Raw genomic sequence first — 22,238 nt, forward strand, 5'->3', positions numbered from 1 at the left:
CAGATAGCACAACTGTTTTGCATTCATTTGTCCCACAGCCTCTTTGCCCCATGAGTTAGAATATGGGACACATTCAAGGTTCTTTCTTTTAAAATGTTGTCATTTAAATTATTAGCTATGCAATGAATCGTTTGTGTGTCTCCTGTGACATTACAGCGATGATGTGTTACTCTCCAGTGACACCATGCAGGGAAGACTTTCCTTCTCTCCCTTCTCTCCCCCTCTTCCCTCCCTCCCCACCCCTTGTCCGGCGGCAGGAGGGCATGCTCTGTCTTTCTGAGCTTCAGGGTTGTTGGAGCAGCGTAATAACACTGACAGGTGAGTAATTAATTGAGAAGTTACCTAATTAGATCTGAGCCTGCATGGAAACCTTTCTACAGGGTAACCAACAAAACCTGGATTTCTGTCTGTTCACCTGCAGAACAGTGATAACAGGCACAGAGATTCAAATATGCACATACTGAAATATCGAACACTTTCATACAGCATTAATGGGGCCAACACCGCAGCTGGCTTCAATGGAGCTGTGCCCTTTTATAGCTGGTAAAGATCTGGCCCAAGATTTATTTTGCAGTATGTCCACCAGCACATATTCCTATTATATTGAGACACATACAATGTGTGCACATAAAAAAAAAGTACACACACATACAGTATACACACACTCAAATATATTCACAAAGACATTCTCATGTACATATACAAACACACATGGTGTTCTGCAAGAGGAGACGTATAGCAAACATTATTTGTCACTTCTCTCATTCTCTCACTTCTCTCAGAATGGCCCCTTATATTTCTCTATCCTCATCTCTCTGACTTTCCTGAATTTAGATATAGGTCTCAACCATCATCCTACGCCAGAGCTTCCATGAATAGCTATGGAGCTACAATCCACATTTCCACCTGCAGAATTTGACTCTTTGTCTAGACATGGTGACTGTACTATTTAAGGAAATTCATGCATGATGCCTCTGGAAGGCATGCTGCCATAATGTATCCTCTGCTGGCACATCTTAGCCTTCATTAGTTTGACTAGGCAGGAGAACATTTGAAGCACAGTTCCATTGTTTCAAATTTAAACCAATCCAGATTATCTGAAAATGTGATGTATAAACTAGGGATGTGCAAGGTTAACCAGTTGACTGGTAAACCTCACTCTTAATGGGTGATGCTTAAGCAGCTTATCAGTTCCAATTAACCGTTGGGGGCTGGAGCAGCTCCCCCTGCCTTGGGAAGGGGGGCTGCTCTGGCCCCACAGGGCGCACTGCAGACAGGGGTGCTCCACATCTGCTTGTGCTGCTCCAGTGTGCCCTGCTGCAGTGGGATGGGTTAAAAGTATTTGAGCGAAATCATGTCAGTCTAGATGCAGCCTAAGAGAAGTTGTCTCTCCCTAGTTCTTATTTCAGGTGCAGTTTTTCACAAATCAGAGCTTATCTTTTTCTCTAACCTGGACTCAGCAATGCTCCTCCCCCATCTTACTACAGTTCTTTTTCTCCAGGTATTCTTGTGTATCCTCTTAACAGTTCCAAAGCCAGTTCAAGACCATTATTCTTTGCTTCCTATCCCTTAAATAGAATTTCTGCAGGGCAGGAAACCTTTGTTTAATTTGCCCTTCCCCTATGGAAAAGTACAAAATTCAAGATGGATTCCAGCACCAGGTGGCACGGTCATGTGTCTTTGTAGAATCTACTACAGTTTGGACTTACAGGAAAAACAAAACCATTCACAGATCTTTGTCTTGCGCACCTTAAGTTCCACTAATGGAACAGGAAGACCTAGATTAATAAAATAGGTTTCCACTTAATAGTTCTAACTTCACATGCAAGATTGATACATGCACAAAAATAGAATATACATAGTCAGGAGATCACAGGCTCTTCAATGACAAGTTATTTGCCCCATTTTGCAGGCATATTTGACTTATGCATGTTCATATTAAAAAACCTATTTCTATGAAAATATGGGGGCATAGCACCACACCAATATTACATTAATAATAATAGTAATTAATAATCATGGACAGTGTGTAATGTGGGCAAGGGGAGGCTAAACCTCCCCAAACATCACACTGGCAGGGGGAAGGGAGGACTGGCGGATTGCCACTTAGGCCCCAGCCAATGGCCCCCAGAAAAATCTGCCCCCACCACAGCCCCAGGGCAGGAGGAGCTCTCACACTGAGCTTCTCCAGTCTAAGGGCCACAGTGGCACCCCTCAGGGGAAAGAGACAGAAAGGAGGTGGAATGGAGCGGGGTCAGGGACAGAATGGAGGTAGAGCTGCAGGGGAAGGAGCAGAATCGGAGAAGGGCTCAAGGCTCAGAGCGCCACTACTGTGGTCCATGGCTGGGGGAAAGGGGCTCGAGGCTCAAAGTTCTGGCTGGGGTTGACAGCTTCATTGTGATTCTGGCTGGTTCTGAGCTTTCAGCCCTGCCACTTTCCCGTAGCCCTGACCAAATATTCAGCCCTCCTCCCCCACCCTGGCCAGGGCTATAGGATGGCTAAGAGCAGAGAGCGGGGGCTTGGCCTTGGTCAGAAAATGCAGGGCGTCGGCTGGAAGAGGCAGGGCAAGGGGCTAGTCTCCCCAAGGGGAAGCTTCACCTGTTACCTATGATAATAATCAATAAGCAGCATTCATTCACATTTGCCACGGGTATGTCTTGCTGCTTTTTGCAGCACTCAGGAACTCCTGATCTCATTGAACAGAGATGAAAAAAATACAGGATGTTACTAGTAATAGAGGACTGTTGGCTACCCAAATCAGGCATGTCGTGTGTAGCCACAGTACTTATTTCACAAAGCCTTTGTCTTTGGTATGTTATTTGTAACTAGTCTCTAACACTGTTTGGTCAGCCAGAAGGAACAAGGTCAAAGATGTGTACATAGTGGCAGATCCGCCCAGGGAGATCACGGGGTCCCTGCTGGTATGTACCAGGAGGGGCATATTATCTAGGCTGCAGGTTTGTGTTCTGACTGCCAGCTGCAGCCCTGCATGCAGTTGCTAGTGTCTAAACTGTGTAAAGTTTCCCTTCCGATGGTTAACCCAGTCTCGCAACTGGATGGGGAATTGGTTTCCAATCTCTAATGCTGGGGGCTCTCCAGCCCACTTCCCCAGATACTCTGCAGGTCACAGATGAGGTCATTGTGCTGCTATGTGACTACAGCCTGCAGGAGAGGAGAGGAGGGGGAGGAAGGAGTGGGTGGTTTCTTTGTACTTTCAGAGATTTTAACAGCTGGATTCAGAGAGGTTTCCCAGGGCTTTTCCCAGGAAGGAGGTCAGTGGGCTTCACAAGCACTAGCTCCGCCTCTGCTAAACTCTGTGAAGGGCTCCCTTGCCCATATAAGGCTAAAGTTGTCACAAAGAACCATAAATAGTTGTGTTGTCATTACCTGCCTCCTCATGCACTAACTAAAGCACCTTTTCAAGTCAGGTCCTTCTTCCTGTTTGAAGTGACCTAGTCTCCTCTCCCCACCCATCCTCCGTGAAGACAGCATTTTCCAAAACAGCACATCTATACGCACACACGCACCGAGAGAGACTGTCTCTCTGCGCCCTTTGCATTGTGCAATCCTTTACAGCAGAGCAAAGCAGACTGAAAATGCTCCCAAATCAGCATGCACACTGGGGTAAGTACGTTAGGTCGACAAGGTGTGGGCCAGGGGAGAGTCAAACCCCTAGTCTCTCATAGGATTATGAGTTTTTATTCAGAGCTGCGGTGCCTGCTACCCTTTCTCCACTGGCAAGGAAGGCGCTTTTGTTCCTTAAGTGAGCTGCTTTACTTGTGGGGGAGGGGACAGGAAGAGAAAGGAAAAAGCTCTGCAGGCACAACATTGAAGAAAGAGAAAATAACAAGCCCTCAAGTCCTTCAAAAGAAAATATGCTCCCAAAGGCTTATCCCTCTTTCGAAGATGCAGTGTATTCCTGAGAGGGGGTGCCCAGGTACAGAGACATTCTCTATGAATGGAAGGACACTATCTCTAATAAGGAAGAATGGTTCAGCGGGTAATACAGTTGCCTTGGAAACCTGTGTTCAGATCCCTGCTGTCCCGTATAACGTTGGGAAAGTCACTTATCCTCAGCTGCCCATTTGTAAAATGGGCTAAGAGCAGTGCCCTACCTCACAGGGGTGTTGTGAGAAGACAAGCATTAAAGACTGAGGCATTTAGATGTTAGGGGAAAAGCAGACAGAAAAGTACCTGATCTAGATAACGGAAAGGCAGTGTAGTTTGAGAATCAATATGGTATAATGGACAGGGCACTGAATTGGGAGTCAGAACACCTGGTGGGCCAACTCATCAGCCAATATGTCAAATATAGTTCCCAAGAGCAGCAGAACGCCAGTCCTCTTCTTTAGGTTTTCTCTTTGTAACAAAATGGTGTCAGCACATCTCAACACAAATCTTTCCTAGTCTCTTAATTCTTTCCTGTAAGTCAGGGCCTTCTGCCAGGCCTTTCCAAAAGTTGTTCTTGGAGCCTTACCCTAGCCCTACCTCTCCCTCTCTGATTACGCTGGCTCTCTTTTATAGGAGGGGCTGTTGCCAAGCTCTCATGTAACTCCCGTTACCTCAACCGGTCATTCAGAGCCTGGAAACAGCGCACTAGGTCACATGCTTGTGTTCCAGGATCAGGTCACTGTTACAGCTGGGTGGTATTCCCAGCTCTTGTCTTTGTGTGTGATCTAAGGGAAAGCAAGTCACTTCTAATCTTTGTGCCTCTCTTTCTCCTCACACCCTTTATCTGTCTTGTTTATACTGTAGACTCTTTGGTAAAGGACTTTTCTCTCGCTATAGCTGTACAGTAAAGCCTCCTCATTCACAGTGGATGCGTTCTTGGGACCACTGTAAATGGTGAAATCTGCAAATATTGGCAGCAGCTGCCACAGTGGACTCCCTGTGGTTCCTGGTGAGTGCAGGGTTGGGGCCTTGTTGCTGTTTGGCAACAAGTACCCCCCCAAGTGACATCCCCCCAGGCTGGGGGATGGGATGCAATGGGGGGAATGGGAGAGACCCAGAAATCACAACTAGCAATTTTGTGAATCTCATGGGTCTCCTGTATAGCATCAAGCACAACGGGGCCCTGATCTTTGCTGGAGGGTCTCTTGAGCTAGTGTAATACCTATAATTATACAAGCAAGGAGAGAAGTGCTCATGTCAGAAACTCTAATACAAGGAGGAATGTGAATACTCCTGACAGGGGAAGGCGATATATGTTGACCTTCTACTCAGGGAAGGGCAGGAATGTTCATAATGGGACACACTCCAAATAGAGAGAAGAGGAAGGATGCTCTTATGTGGGAGTTCTGATATTATGGATGATGGATTTGCCCCTAACCTTAAATAATAATCCTTTCCATATCTTCTTGCAGCCATAGATCCTATTATGACCCAGTGGCTGAAGCCAGGCTCATGGCACTATTGCGCTGAAAGTGGTGTGTACATGTGTACACACACACTCATTCACTTACTCCTCCCCTGCTTTCTGGGCAGCTGCATGGATGCAAAGGGAACTTTTCAAACCAAAAAGCTCAGATGTGGGTGCATTGCATCTACTTGTGCTGTCTAACTTAAGGCACCCACATGCAGCAGTCTTTGGAAACGTGTCCTTAAAGGAGTTGGGAAGCAGGGTGTGGTGCTCCACATCCTCTTCCTGACTGAATCATGAAGCAGCGCCCTCCTGATTCTGGGTCAAAGGGTATTGCTCTGCCTTTCCCTGGAAACCAAGGGAAGATTGGGCAGCAGTGGGTAGCCTGTGCCAGTACAGGGCTAGGAACGTATTGAGCATTAGGACCTGGCTGTTTCCATCAGGGTTTTTCAGTGCTGTGGAGTCACTTCAGCAGGGCATTGCTTTCAGGTGAGGGGAGGAAAAATCCCCTTTGAGCAAACAGGCAGCTCCACCCTCTGCACCACGGAGAGCCCAGTTCCTTCCTTGGAGGGAGAGGGGTGCTAAATTGTGTGTGCCTGGCACTTCCCTCCTTGGGCAGGCTGGTGCCAAATGGTGAGGTCATGTGTATCAGGATTAAGCATGAGTTCAGTTTGCAGGGGGAAGGCAGAGGCCACTCCTTTCCCTGTTGGAGCTCTGTGCCTGAAGGCATGCTGAGCAGTCACTCAGGGAGCAGGCAAAAAAGGAAAGGGATACTGGGAGCCAAGCTGGATAGTGCCTTACAAGCCAAATTAATGGAGAGTGATAGGAGGAGTTATAGCTCTCAGCACCCTTAGTTTTCTTCCTTCTCTGAGAGGGCTGCACCCAGAGTCCATCCTAGGCAACAAAAATCCAGTTCAGGCTCTTTCCTTCCTCAGTGCATCCATCCAGGAAACAGATCCCTTTAACACTAGACTTCATATTCTGTGATGTGTAGGAACCCACAAAATATGGGGAAAGGAATGTGGATGTTCTTATGGATTGTGATGTTTGATAGGAGAATCTTTATAGGAAATCTGAATCACTTGTTTTCACCTTTCTGCTTCTTCCCTCCCACATCTAAAGAGGTAGTATTTTTGAAATTCAAAGCCATGCATGCAGGAAGACAATAGGTCTTTATACATCTACATTCATTTATAAAGACTCAAAGAGCAGTATAGGCCTTTGTGAAACTAATAAACCAAGGAGGTACTTAGACTTCATAGTTAAACCGCATCCATAGGAAGCAGAACAGCAGAATAACAAGTGGTTTCAGCAAGCTGACATTTAAGTTATGAATAAATAGACAATGGAAAGAAGGAGTGAACAAGAATACTTCCTGACTTAGGTTTATTGATTCACTGGGTGGAGGGGAATTGGCTTATCTTCTTATTTCATGTTTTGGATCTTCACTACATTTTCTTTAACTTCAAGAACAATATCCCCAAAACTCCCTTATTAATTAACCAGAGGTCCCGGCAGGACCCCATTGCCCCATTCTCCCACTGCAAGTTGTGGAATGTCCCAAGACCAACAAAAGGCCACTGTCTCTATCTCTTCTGCAGCCTTGGTTGATCCAACACTCTCATACTTCCTGTTATCTGAGAAATACACGTGGAATTGGTGCCAGCCTAGGGCGCTGCAAGCCCAGGAACTAATGGATGCTGCACTAATTTTTATAGGGGCAGTGTATTTGTTAAAGCAGTCAAGATGCTTTCTTCATTTTAGGCTTATCACTGGACATGGAAGCTACAGGTGCTTTGATAAATGGAATGAAGAGGTCAGGTGGTTTAACTGGAGCTTCTACTACATCTCTGCTGAAAGATAACTTCCTGCGGCGAGACACCTCTGTATATCCCATTACAGAATGGGAAGCGACTGTTTGGGAAGGAGTATGGCAGAAAGGGATCTAGGGGTTATAGTGGACCACAAGTTGAATATGAGTCAGCAGTGTGATGCCGTTGCAAAGAAAGCAAACATGATTCTGGGATGCATTAACAGGTGTGTTGTGAGCAAGACACGAGAAGTCATTCTTCCGCTCTACTCTGTGCTGGTTAGGCCTCAATTGGAGTATTGTGTTCAGTTCTGGGCACCGTATTTCAAGAAAGATGTGGAGAAATTGGAGAGGGTCCAGAGAAGAGTAACGAGAATGATTAAAGGTCTAGAGCATATGACCTATGAGGGAAAGCTGAAGGAATTAGGTTTGTTTAGTTTAGAAAAGAGAAGATTGAGGGGGGACATGATAGCAGTTTTCAGATATCTAAAAGGGTGTCATAAGGAGGAGGGATCTTGCGAACAGGAGTGGCTAACAGGGAGTTTGCAGAGGGAGTTCTCCAGGTAAAAGAGGAGTAAATACGGGACCCTTGTGGTAAGTGGCTGTCTGTAGTGTGTGTTTCGGGGGGGGGGGGCGTTACTTGCTGTGTGCTGAGCTTGTGTTTGTCTGGTTTGGTTTGGTTTGTTTGTTTGTTTGAAGGAGCTTCTAAAAGGTTTGAAATCTAGAAGCCTCTGTTAATTGGCTGAGCCTCAGTCAGGGGGAGGGGCTAGCAGAGCTATATAAGCCTGTGAGTCAGCGACCAGGGAGTGGCTAACAGGGAGTTTGGAGAGGGAGGTTAGAGGGTGCTAGTGACTCCTGACCTTCTTTAAACCTAACTTTTATAATAATCTATACTCCAGAGACTTAAGCCCAGTTTATACTTAAATTTATTCATAAAAAAATGCAGACAGAAGCCCAGCAGCAGAGTGGGGGCTATCCTGTTTATTGCGTCGAGTGTAACATGTATGATTACCTGCCCTGTGGGCGAGTGGAGTACGTGTGCACCCGTTGCAAGGAGCTCCTGGCCCTCAGAGACCGAGTTCGGGCTTTGGAGGCCAGGGAGGCTGAACTGGAGGAGCTAAGGGAGGTAGAGAGATATGTTGATGAGACTTTCCGGGACATGGTAGTACTGTCCCACCTCCGGTCTGAGAGCCCCAGTGCTCTTAAGGAGGAGGAAAGTCTCAAGGGAACAGAGCATTCCATGGGAACAGAGGGAAACCATCCCGTAGTTGGGACCCGCCTTCGAGGATGTTGCGGTATCCTCTCGCACTGATACCTCTGAGGGGGAGGGAATGCCAGATGTTAGGAAGAGGCAGGTGTTAGTAGTGGGTGATTCGATTGTTAGAAACATAGGTAGTTGGGTTTGTAATGACCAGGAGAACCGTATGGTCACTTGCCTGCCTGGTGCAAAGGTTTCGGATCTCTCGAGGCATCTAGATAGACTAATGTGTAGTACTGGAGAGGAGCTGGTGGTCGTGGTACATGTAGGTACCAATGACGTAGGAGAGATGTCCTGGAGGCCAAATTTAGGTTGCTAGAAAAGAGACTGAAATCCAGGATCTCTATGGTGGCATTCTCGGAAATGCTTCCAGTACCACGCGCAGGGCCAGGTAGGCAGGCAGAGCTTTAGAGTCTCAATGCGTGGATGAGACAATGGTGTAGGGAAGAGGGGTTTGGATTTATCAGGAACTGGGGACACTATTGGGAGAGGGGGAGCCTATACAGGAAGTATGGGCTCCACCTAAACCAGGGTGGAACCAGACTGCTGGCACTAAACATTAAAAAGGCCGTAGAGCAGTTTTTAAACTAAGATATGGGGGAAAGCCAATTGGTGCGGAGATGCACATAAATCGGAGGGAGACTTCTCTTAGAGGAGAATCCGTTGATAGAGATTCTCTAAGCTGTAGTCAGAAAGAGAGGAGGGGAGAGGACAAACTATGGGCCAGAGCGGACAAACAACCGCATATAAAAGAATCCAATGCATCAGGGAAGGGCAGACAAATAAGCAGTGGCAAATTTTTAAAGTGTTTCTACACAAATGCTAGGAGTCTGACTAATAAGATGGCTGAACTAGGGTACCTTGTATTAAAGGAGGAGATTGACATAATAGGAATCACTGAAACCTGGTGGAATGTGGGACACAATCATACCGGGATATAAAATATATCGAAAGGATAGAGCAGGCCAGGTGGGTGGCAGAGTGGCACAGTATGTGAAAGATAATGTAGAATCAAATGAAATAAAAATATTGAATGAATCAACATGTTGCATAGAATCGCTATGGATAGTAATTATATGCTCCAATAATAAGAAATTAGCAGTAGGGATATGTTACCGATCACCTGACCAGGACAGTGAAACTGACATTGAAATGCTGTGGGAGATTAAAGAGGCTACCAAAATAAAGAACTCTATAAATAATGGGGGATTTTAATTATCCCCATATTGACTGGATACATGACACCTCAGGAAGAGAAGTAGAAAGAAAATTTCTCAATGGCTTAAATGACTGCTTCTTGGAGCAGCTGGTGCAGGAACCCACAAGGGGAGAGGCAATTCTCGATTTAGTCCTGAGTGGAGGGCAGGAGCAGGTCCAGAAGACAACCATTACAGGACCACTTGGGAATAGTGACCATAATATAAAAACATTTAACATTCCTGTGGTGGGAAGAACACCTCAGCAGTCCAGCACCCTGGCATTTAATTTCAAAAAGGGGAATTACACAAAAATGAGGAGGTTAGTTAAACAGAAATTAAAAGGCACAGTGACTAGAGCCAAATCCCCGCAAGCTGCATGGAAACTTTTTAAATACACAATAACAGAAGCCCAACTTAAATGTATACTCCAAATAAAAAACATAGCAAGAGACCTAAAAAAGAGTCACTGTGGCTTAACCACCATGTAAAAGAAGCAGTGAGGGACAAAAAGGTATCTTTTAAGAAGTGGAAGTCCAATCCTAGTGAGAAATAGAAAGGAACACAAACACTGTCAAATCAAGTGTAAAAATGTAATAAGAAAAGCAAAAAAAGATTGAGGAACAGCTAGCCAAAAACTCAAAAATAAATAACAAAATGTTTTTTAAGTACATTAGAAGCAGGAAGCCTGCTAAAAAACCTGTGGGTCCCCTAGATGATCGAGATATAAAAGGAGCAATGATGATAAAGCCATTGCGGATAAACTAAATGATTTCTTTGCTTCAGTCTTCACGGCTGAGGACATTAGGGAGATTCCCAAATCTGCACCGTACTTTGTGGGTGATGAATCTGAGGAACTGTCTCGGATTGAAGTGTCATTAGAGGAGGTTTTGGAACAAATAGAAAAACTTAATGTTAACAAATCTCCAGGACCAGATGGCATTCATCCAAGGGTTCTAAAAGAACTCAAATGGGAAATTGCTGAACTATTATCTGTTGTTTGTAACCTATCTTTTAACTCAGCTTCCGTCCCTAATGACTGAAAGGTAGCTAAATGTGACACCAATATTTAAAAAGGGCTCTAGAGGTGATCCTGGCAATTACAGACCGGTAAGTCTAACTTCAGTACCAGGCAAATTAGTCGAAACAATAGTAAAGAATAAAATTGTGAGGCATGTAGAAGAACATAATTTGTTGGACAAAAGTCAACATGGTTTCTGTAAAGGGAAATCATGTCTTACTACATGGTCATGGGATAAGAGCGAAGGTCCTTTCTTGGATTGAGAACTGGTTAAAAGACAGAAAACAAAGGGTAGGAATAAATGGTAAGTTTTCAGAACAGAGGGGGTAACTAGTGGTGTCCCCCAAGGGTCAGTCCTGGGACCAATCCTTTTCAACTTATTCATAAATGATCTGGAGAAAGGAGTAAGCAGTGAGGTGGTAAAGTTTGGTAAAGTTTAGGATAGTCAAGACAGAAGCAGACTGTGAGGGACTCCAAAAAGATCTCACCAAATTGAGTGATTGGGCAACAAAATGGCAAATGAAATTTAATGTGGATAAGTGTAAAGTAATGCACATCGGGGAAAAATAACCCCAACTATACGTACAATATGATGGGGGCTAATCTGGCTATGACAAATCAGGAAAGATCTTGGCGTTATCGTGGACAGTTCTCTGAAAACTTCCACACAGCGTGCAGCGGCGGTCAAAAAGGTAAATAGGATGGGATAGAAAATAAGACATAGAATATCTTACTGCCCCTGTATAAAACTATGGTATGCCCACATCTTGAATACTGTGTACAGATGTGGTCTTCTCGCCTCAAAAAAGATATTTTGGCCTTGAAAAGGGTTCAGAAATGGGCAACAAAAAATGATTAGGGGTTTGGAATGGGTCCCATATGAAGAAAGGTTAAAGCGACTGGGACTTTTCAGTTTGGAAAAGAGAAGACTGAGGGGGGATATGATAGAGGTATATAAAATCATGAGTGGTGTGGAGAGGGCCAATAAAGAAAAGTTATTTATTAGTTCCCATAATAGAAGAACTAGAGGACACCAAATGAAATTAATGGGGAGCAGGCTTAATACTAATAAAAGAAAGTTCTTCTTCACACAGCGTGTAGTCAACCTGTGGAACTCCTTGACAGATGAGGCTGTGAAGGCTAGAACTAAAACAGAGTTTAAAGAGAAGCTAGATAATTTCCTGGAGGTTAGGTCCATAAAAGGCTATTAGCCAGGGGATAGAATTGGTGCCCCTGGCCTCTGTCAGAGGCTGGAGAGGGATGGCAGGAGACAAATCGCTTGATCATTGTCTTCGGTCCACCCTCTCTGGAGCACCTGGTGCTGGCCACTGTCAGCAGACAGGATACTGGGCTAGATGGACCTTTGGTCTGACCCAGTATGGCCGTTCTTATGTTCTTAACTTGTTCATCTTGGCTTCTGGGGATAGAACAAGAAGCAATGGGCTTAAACTGCAGCAAGGGAGGTTTAGGTTGGACATTAGGAAAAAGTTCCTAACTGTCAGGGTAGTCAAACACTGGAATAAATTGCCCAGGGAGGTTGTGGAATCTCCATCTCGGGAGATATTTAAGAGTAGGTTAGATAAATGTCTACCAGGGATGGTCTACACAGTATTTGGTCCTGCCATGAGGGCAGGGGACTGGACTCAATGACCTCTCGAGGTCCCTTCCAGTCCTAGTATTCTATGATTCTATCTCCATCAATATCATCCACCAGTGATAACTCCGCAGTGGGTCTCCAGAGCTATCTTTCCATCATGCACAGCACTAATGCCTCTGCCTAGATGGCAGTCATGTCAGTTCAGGCATCTGTTGCCCCCAGGTTGCCTCTGCACATCTGACAGCACATTAAAGAATCAAAAAGAGCAAGGAACAGCTGTCTCAGCTCAGCTGTACTCAGCTCCCTACTCTGCCCACATGTTTCAGAGGGCAGGGAGGGAGAGGAACACACAGTTGGGCAGTACAGAATGGTCCAAGCTGGCAATGGGAGGCAGGAGAAACTGGTAACCTGATAGTAGACTACAGGAGGCTTGCTAGAGAGCAGGAGAAAAGTCCCAAGTGTGGGAGGGAATCTTAGCAGAGAAGCAGATGGGATATTTGAACAAAGCATTGTAGTGACTCCAGATGCACAAAGTTTGCAATTTGTGATACCAAAGGTTGGTGGGTATGCTTACAAGAGAGCTGCCCCATAAGCAGTTGAGCTGAATGCATACAGTATGTAGCATCCAGTGATAAACAAAGAATGCAGCTTAAATAAATCCAACCAATGCGGGTGACTACTTACTGAGTGCATAGAACCACACCTCCACATGCAGACACTCATTGGTTACCAGAGCTGTAGTTCCACTTTTGCTACAGTACCCAAAGCCAGAAAAAATGGCATTGATTGGACCATTTTGATTGTTGGAAGCCAAAGGTTCTCTCTTTAATTGAGGATAGCTATAACATACCAAGACTGTGATGCCAAGCATGATAGAAAAGTCATGGGGAGTACTGGAAAATGCCTCACTCTTGGGATCTATGGGGCATGCTAGAATATTTCAGGCTAGTCTTATTTTGTCCTCAGTCAATAGGGTAGAAAGAAAACCACAAAGCCATTTAATTAGAGCAAATAGTTGGCCTTAATTACCACTAAAGGTTAAGCCTAAGGCAAACACCAAATTTAATGTTAACTGGGAGGGAAGTGTCAACAGAGCAAACAGCAATATGGCAACCTAAGAAAGGAGGGCTGCCATACTGAATCCTCAGGCACCCTTCCTTCTGCTGATTGATTTCCCAGGCCTAGCTTCTTTCCCCCTGCTCCCACTATTTGAATTTTGGGAAGAAAGAAAAAAGATTTTTAAAACACAGTCTCCAATTAGATTCCTTACTTAGCTTTTCAGTCAGAAGCCCATAAAAATAACTGAAACTAAAAAGCACCAAAACAATGTAAGAAATAGTTAAACACCACTTGGGCTACTGTGTTGTTGGACTAGAGAGAGTACAGTTATAGCTTCTAAATGGCACATTTTAGTCAATTCTCTGAAGGTATGTCTACACTTGCCCCCTAGTTCGAACTAGGGAGGCAAATGAAGCATACTGAAGTTACTAATGAAGCACAGGATTTAAATATCCCACACTTGATTAGTATATTCATGGTCGGTTGCCATTTTAAAAAGCTGGTAGCCCGAATTAACTCACCGCGTGTAGACGCGGTAGTCCGATCCAAAAGCCTTCCCTCGAATTAACTGTTACTTCTCATTGCACGATATTTAAATCCCAGGCTTCATTAGCAACTTCGGTATGCATCATTAGCAACTTCGGTATGCATCATTAGCCTCCCTAGTTCGAACTAGGGGGCAAGTGTAGACATACCCTGAGTTCCCTAATATTGTGACTGGACTCATTGTGCTGTATTTGACCACATCCAAGACTCAGCCTGGATCCCTGGAAAGGAAAGTTAGTGGTTCTGACAGTAGAAATCTTCACATAGCCCAACCAGGCTGAAGAGAGAATACCAACACTTGGCTGTATCTTAAAATTACTTTAAAGTCTGTCATTCTTCTCAGTATAAACTTCTGTCTAGGAAGGCAAGTTTGTTTGTCATTATGTTTATGCAACTGGGATGGCAGGGGAGGGAAGGGTTTGGGGAGTGATATTATTCTGCTCCTCACAGCTTTATTCATTTGCTGAGTAAGAACAATGCCCCCACCTCCTTCTAAACTCAGGAATCCGAAGCATTTCTTACCCTATCCCCGTCCAAGAAAGGGGAGGAGGAAGAGGAGGTGTCTGAGATGCTGAGAAAGATTCTGAAATAATTGTAAAGCCACAGACCTATGAGACTGCAGTGGTGAGATGAGGATATGACAAACAGGCCTAAGCGTAGAGCATTTCTCACTGGCTGATTTGCTAGTAAAATAGGTATTACGCCGTAAACATCCACTATTCTTGTCTTATGTAGGCGCTACAGGATGTGTTCTAGAGATCTTCTAGTGAGTCTGGGTAAACCAGCATCTCACAGCCCATATCACACAATTACACTTGCTGAGTGATCCTTACTTCTGTTGGTCCTGTTGTGCAATGGCACTGGATGACAGCCTTGCAGGAGTGTGAAAGCCAGATATCAAATGCTGCACAGGAAGCAAATGGGCCAAGAGGAGTTGGAAATGAGACCGAGGGGGACAAACTGAGGTACAAAACAAGCACTGTGCTTGCTTTTAGAGACTACAATGATGGGCACAATAGAAACTTGAAGAGTAGATTAGATTGTAAGCACACTGAGACATTCTTGTTAGTATGTTAGATCAGGAATGTGGTTCCTCCCCCCCCCCCCCCCACTTTACATCAAAGCATTTTGAAGAAATCCTGAACTCCAAGAAGAGAGCCTAGGGGTCCTTAGACTTGACAACATTGCCCTCTGCCTGAGCTGGAGATACAGTCTTTCCTGATGCACTTCTGGAGAAGACAGAACCATGTTTCAACTGCGTTGTAACATAGTAACTAGGCCAGTCTGCTGGGGTGCAGAGGAAACACTCTAGACATGCTGAGTAACAGAGATTCTTTTGTTAATTGCATCCCACTCAAACTGAGAGCAGAGATGGTGGATGCATATGTTAGTCTGCTGCAGACTTTGCCACCAATGTATTAAGAAAATGACCACCGTTTTCTTCTTAAGAACCATGATGATGCGGTAGGAGTTTAGCAGATTATGAAAAAGAATCTGTCTGTTCAAGAGTGAGTGGATGGGGTGGGGCACGTTTGATAAGAGTTTACTATAGACTGGCATAGTAAACCAGGGATAGGGAGTGTGCTGCAATAAAGTTACAGAGCATCATGCACATTCCCTCTGGCCTTGTGGATAACAAACTAGGACAAGCAGTTGAATCCACAGCTTGTGTATAGCTTTGCATAGTGCTCCTGGCCCCCTGCCAGAACGCAAGTCAGCAGAACCAAAACTCAAGCTCAGGTGACCAGAAATCAAACCTACATCATTTAAATCTCTAACCTCTAAGACATGAAACCAGTCTTGTTTCTTGTTTTTATGTTCACAGTTCTCCTCTGTCAACAACTGAAGAGTTGAAGTCTGGTTCTTGTCCTGGAGAGGAGTGAAGAGGCATGGACATATAGGAAAGGGAAATTGTGTGCTATCTAATAGTTGATTGCTATTTCCCCAAAAGATCTGGCACTGAATGAATATAGTGCAGGGCACAGAGGAAAAGGACTAAACAAAAAAAGCCCATAATGCATGCAGCTGCTTCCACAGTGCTGTCTTTTGTGATGGTGTGTGTGAACTCAAGCTATAACTTGCACTGAAAGCCATTAGCACCATGGTCACCAATCTGTTGCAGGAGCAAGACCAGTTGATCGCAAAGCCTTCCAGCCCCCCAAGAAGGAGCCCGCGCTGACGCTATCTCCCGCGAAAATGGAGGTAGCGTTGGCTTCCTGCGGTGTGGAGGGGAAGTCCCATAGATGCGAGCTAGGTCCGGTGTCTCAGGAAGTGCATGGGCTGCTCTTTCCCTCCCCTAAACAGCTGGCTTACTTCCTGAAATGATGGGTCTGTCGCACCATCGGGGACTTCTTTCCCTGTGCTTCCTGCCTTCCTGAACGTGCAGGGGGAGGGGGAGAGTAGGAGTCCTGGGACTGCGCACCAGCTCCAACTTCAGCCGAATGGTCCCTGTCACCTCCCCCTGCCTAGACTCCCACAAGTACCTGTCCCAGCCCCTACCAGCACCCTTCCCCCTGGCCAGACACCATACAGCACCCTCCTCCTGCCTCCTTCTCAGGCTCCCACCAGCACCCTGCCCCCTTCCCAGGACCCCATCAGCACCCTGCTCCTGCCCCAGCCCCCATCAGCAGCCTGCTCCCTGGCCAGACTCCCACCTGCCCCCTGGCCAGACACCCACTAGCACCCTGCTCCTGTCCCCTCCCTCCTGGCCAGACACCTACCCCCAGCTTGCTCCTGTACCCTATTTTCCACCAAGATGCTGCACCCCCATCCTTATCCCACTCACTGGCAGCCCTGTCACGCACACTGGATCCCTCATTTTTGGCCCCACCTCAGATTGTAGAGGGGCCCACAAATTCCACTAACTCTGGAACCCCAGATGAGTTAATCCAGCCTGGGGCTGGAGTGTCAGGAGAGTGAGGTGTCTCAGTTGGGGCTACTTTAGTGAGGCTTGAGGTTTTTTTGGAGGGGTTGTTTTTTGCATCTCACTTGTGTGGCACCAACTGACTTTTCTGTGGGTCAGTGACCCCTCACACAAAACAGGTTCCCTGACCCTCTCATAAATAAAAACAATACTGAAACATTTTGTGTTGGACATAATATTTTATTTAAAAATGAAGCCTGGCCAATAAGCCCCCAACTAGGGCCAGGTTCCATCTGGGCACAGCATCATAACATTCCTGATCCCCACCCTCCCCTGCAGGCCTGAAACCTGAGCCTATCATACACTGGAACCCCCTGTCCTGAGCCTCTCACATCCCTAAATTCCTGCACCCCCCACATCCTCAGTATTCTGCCACAATACTTCTGCACCATCCACACACCCCAAATCTGTGTCCTAAGCCCATCATACTCCCAGCCTCCCTGCCCTGAGCCCCCTCACACACGCCAACCCAACCTCCTGCACCCTCAGATCCACAAGCCTATGGCTTGCTCAGCACCCCAACCCTCCACTTAACCTCAACACTCCCCAGCCTGGAGCGCCCTCCCTGGGCCAGCATCCCCTTCTCTGCCTCCTCCTGCACCCAAATTCCCTCCCAGAGCTTGCACCTCTCACCCCTTCCCACACCCAAATCTCTCATTCCCTCCCCAGAGCCTGCACCTCTTGTCTCAATCCAGTGAGAGTGAGTAAGAGCTGGGGACAGAAAATGATGGAGAGGTGGGGAACAGAGGGTGGGGCCTCAAGGAAGGGTTGGGGTCTTGGAGAAGGATGGGGTAGATCTTGGCTTGCCCTGACGTTTAAAAAGTGAGCTTGGGTGTAAAAAAGTTTGGAGACCACTGTACTAGCACATGCTACAGCTTTATAAAACCAATACTGAGCATTCTTGAGACATCCTACATTTTGAACTTTCAGTGAAGCTCACTTTGTTGGTATTTCAGATGCTACAGAACTCTTACCAATACTATGGTGTAACATTCTGTTATGTACGTGTGGTTTTCTTAACAAAGTCCTGTGGTTAGAGTTTAGCAATATGCCTTCGTCTGAGGTAAACAACTTTGCTCCCTTGTCCCTCTTCTTCTTTTACTGTATCAAATTTTGGCTAGGAACACTGCAAAATAAAAGCAGAAATTTTATCTGCAAAACATTAGAAAAGTATTTTCATGATTAACGTGCATTTAGTTGCTCGCCAAAGGTGCTGACCTCTTTGACAAGCTTGGAGACAGAATCCTCTGTTTATCTCCGGAATGGTACAGCACAGGCAAAATAAGTGCAAGTTTCCACACATACATAGTGCTTTGCCAGTGAGCCTCAGAAAAAAATTAAAAAGATTGCACTTCAAGTATTTAGCCCAGTTCTGTATATGTGTGGTTAAGCACATTAACTCCATTGAGATACCTGTTCTACTACAATAGGCAGAGGGCTAGCTCAGTAGTTTGAGTATTGGCCTGCTAAACCCAGGGTTGTGAGTTCACTCTTTGCAGAGGCCATTTAGGGATTTGGAACAAAAATTTGTCAGGGATGGTATTTAGTCCTGTCGTAAAGGCAGGGGACTGGACTTAATGACCTTTCAGTTCTAGGAGATAGGCAATCTCCATTAATTTTTTTTAATATATGCACAGAACATGTCTGGCCTGGCTCATTACATACACTTAGCACAAATGGCCCAGAACATAGTCAGCAGCTTCCAGAGAACAATCAAGTGGCTGCAGAGCAAAACACACCGGCTATGTCTAGACTGGCATGATTTTCCGCAAATTCTTTTAACGGAAAAATTTTCCGTTAAAAGCATTTGCGGAAAAGAGCGTCTAGATTGGCACAGATGCTTTTGCGCAAAAGCACTTTTGCGCAAAAGCAACCGTGGCCAATCTAGACGCGCTTTTGTGCAAAAAAGCCCCGATTGCCATTTTCGCGATCAGGGCTTTTTTGCGCAAAACAAATCTGAGCTGTCTACACTGGTCCTTTTGCGCAAAAGCTGTTGCGCAAAAGGACTTTTGCCCGAATGGGCAGCAAGAAGCACTGATTTCTTACATGAGATTGTCAGTGTTCTTGCGGAAATTCAAGCGGCCAGTGTAGACAGCTGGCAAGTTTTTCTGCAAAAGCAGCTGCTTTTGCGGAAAAACTTGCCAGTCTAGACACAGCCACCCAGTATTAGGGATGTAAAATCTAGTTTCATTGATTAACCAGTTAACCAATTAAAGAGGGGCATTAAATGGGCACCCACCACTGACAAGGACTGCTCTGGCCAGGCTGGACTGCCCCCTACCGACTCCAGCCCCCACTAGTTAACCGGAACTGGTAAACATTACTCATTAAGGGTGAGGCTTACCTAACTGGTTAACCATTCACATCCTTACCCAGCATAGTGTGCTGCCAGAGCTGGTGTCCAATTCATTCAAGCAAAACGAAGCTCAAGCTTAGAGAGAAATCAGAGCTGGAAAGGTTTTGTGTACACAAGGAAAGGAAGAAGGGTATTTATTTCTTCCAGTGATTATTCATGTACATTTCATTTAGGTGAGTGCACTAAAAGGTTTTTCCTCCAGCAGTACCTGTTGAATCGGTCACACAACCTGGAGTGGCTCCTTCATGTTCATGGATTTAGGTCCCTGCTGACCCCTGGCTCCCTCTGTTCCTTCTTACCGCCTGTGACAGTTGTTGGAGCAGCTCACTCTTGCGTTCTGCAAGTGCCTTCCTAGCGGCCTTTCCCAATATTTCTGTACTTAGTTTTCTCTGCTGTTGTTAGAGTTAGCTTGTGGTTTGGGGAATCTCCCCCATCCTTCTTTCCTCTGGACTGGTGTATGCCTCAGTACCAGGGCTTTAAACCCTGTGAGAAGTGCCTGAAGCCTACGCCATTGGTGATCCGCACAACTCCTGCCTTAAGTGCCTCAGGAAGGGCCATCAGGCAGATAAGTGCAAAATCTGCAGAGTGTTCAAGCCTCCAAGGAAAAGGAGAGAGGCTCCCAGTTGAAGCTCTTGGAGCATCATGGAGGCAGCACTTCACCCAGAAGTGGCATGTGACAGAGCGCCTGCCCTGCACTGGCCCTTTAAGACCAGGACTCAGGCCTGGAGCCAGGGCTAGAAAGAAAGAGGCCAGCTGGAGCTATTTGGGGCTAGGGAAAGCCCAGCTGGCAAGCAACAAGGGCAGCACGAGTGGCTTGTAGAAGCCAGCTGAACCCATTAGGGTGAGTGAGAGCCCAGCTGACAAGGATCCAGCACAGCACTAGTGGCTTGTAGTAGCCAGCTGAACCCATTAGGGTGAGTGGGAGCCCAGCTGGGAGGTATATCTATAGAGAAGCACAGGTTGCTTGAGGGGGAAGCTAGTGGAGAGCTGACTGCAGAGGAGACAGGAGCGCCTTGGAGGGAGACAAGCTGGGGATAGCCAGCAATAGCTGGAGGAGGGCCAGCCAAGACTCCCCTGGCTAGGGGTTGGAGGCAAAGCCCTGGTTTGGAGGCGGACCTTGATGCAGCCTAGGTAAGCAGGGCAGTTGAGACAACCCTGATGCCTGAGCAACCCATACAGACTGTAACTTGCCCTGAGGGGCTATATGAGGACAGTCAGGGGGCACTGAGGCACACTGGGGTGTGAACTCCCTGACATGACACTAAAGACAACTCGGGCAGCCTCAGAATGTAGCATGGTATGGGACCTCTCAGTACCAAAAAAGGATGCTACCAGGGAGCACCAGGACCAGTCCCTAGCACTGAGGTCCAGTACCAGCATATTATGCTACTCTCCATCGCAGGTGCCACAAAAGAAGAAAAGGAAAAACAGAGGCTGCTCACCAGCATGGCACACCAGTTGGGTGCATCCTCCCTTGGGACACTTTAAGTCTGTCTTACACACCACACAGCCGTCGACTCCAGCCATTCCCAGAAGGCCATCGAGTCCCCAGCGAGTGGTGCTGGAGGAAGTCGGGGGAGGAATACTCAGACCTCCCTTCCATGTGGGAAACCTTTGAGGTGGCTTAGGACTTGATGAAGATGATACAGTTCCAGAGCCTCACACCAGCACTTGGTATGGCAGCCCTCTGAGGTAACAGTGTGTGGCTCAGCACCAAGTGCAGCACCAGCTATCACAGCACCAATATCAGCACCGACTGCCATGGCATCATTATCAGTGTCTACGGTGGCACAAACACACCCAGCTTCCATAGCACTGATAGTGCCCAGCATCAAGAGAAACCAAGAAGGAGGAGGCATCACTCCTCCTCGCTGTGGCACTGATCCCTGGCACTGTTGGCTTCTACCCCACCCTGGTCCACGTCAGAATACACATCTAATTTGAAGGCAGAATCTTATGCCTCCAGAAGGCGCACACATCGCTCCAGACCTCAGAAGTGATGCTGGAGCAACGCACCACCGATCATGCCATAGGCATCATGACCTCCCCAGTTGAAGTGGCAGTGGCTCTTCTGGACCTCATGTGCTTGTCACCAGGCCTAGGGCCTGCCTCCAGGCCGGCCTCAGTGGCATCAGTATCCCGTGGGACCAAACAGCCACTTGTCTTTTCTTCCTCAGCCAAGTGGTTGAGAGAGCATATTCCTATCATGTTTTAATAGCCTACTGCACACTGGTATCTTTGACCATTTTCAATCCCAGTATCACTCCAGCCACAGAATTTAAACTGATCTGTAATAGGGCCAGTCATATTCAACATATTCACAAATTATTTGAAAAGGGAGTAAACAGTGAGGTGGCAAAATTTGAAGATGATAGAAAAACTACTCAAAATAGTTAGGTCCAAAGATGACTGCAAAGAGTTACAAAGGGATCTCACAAAACTGGATAACTTGGCAACCAAATGGCAAATAAAATTAAATATTGATAAATACAAAGTAATGCACATAAGAAAACATAATCCCAGTTATACATACAAGATAATAGGGCTTAAATTACCTGGTCCTGTTACCACTCAAGAAACAGATCTTGGAGTCGTTGTAGATAGTTCTCTGAAAATAGCCAATGTGTAGCAGCAGTCAAAAAAGCAAACAAAATGTTGGGAATCATTAAGGAAGAGAGAGATAAAATGACAGAAAAATATCATATTGTCTATAAAAATCCATGGTAGGCTCACATCTTCAATACTGCATGCAGATGTGGTCACTCCATCTCAGAAAGGATATCTTGGAATTGGAAAAGGTTCCGAAAAGGGCAACAAAAATTATTAGGGGTATTGAATAGGGATGTTAAATTGTGAATAATTGACTAATCGAATAGTCAATGCATTTTGCATCGACTATTTGATTAGTTGATAAGGTGCCTCTGCCTTTGAAGTGTAGCAGCAGACCTAGGGATGTTGCTACACTTCAAAGGCAAAAGCACAGTGTAGAACCTAGGGTCAGCTGAGGACTCCCCTGCTGACCCCAGGCTCCATGATGCACTGCAGCTTTTAAATGCTATAGGGAGCCTAGTGTCAGGCAGTAAGAGGAGGGGGAAGTGACTAGTCGTCTAGCT

At 46.1% G+C, this 22,238-nt stretch overlaps 1 long non-coding RNA gene across 1 annotated transcript; it reads left to right on the plus strand.

The window, feature by feature from the left end:
• The first annotated feature begins 300 nt into the window (after positions 1-300).
• LOC142830786 (uncharacterized) lies at positions 301-18,498 on the plus strand. Its single transcript, XR_012906272.2, has 3 exons — positions 301-3,624; positions 14,582-14,811; positions 15,672-18,498. It is a non-coding gene; the product is annotated as an uncharacterized LOC142830786 (long non-coding RNA).
• Positions 18,499-22,238: the final 3,740 nt, after the last annotated feature.

This window comes from Pelodiscus sinensis, chromosome 1 (genome assembly GCF_052426305.1).
Source record: "Pelodiscus sinensis isolate ZL-2025 chromosome 1, ASM5242630v1, whole genome shotgun sequence".
NCBI classification, from domain to species: Eukaryota; Metazoa; Chordata; order Testudines; family Trionychidae; genus Pelodiscus; species Pelodiscus sinensis.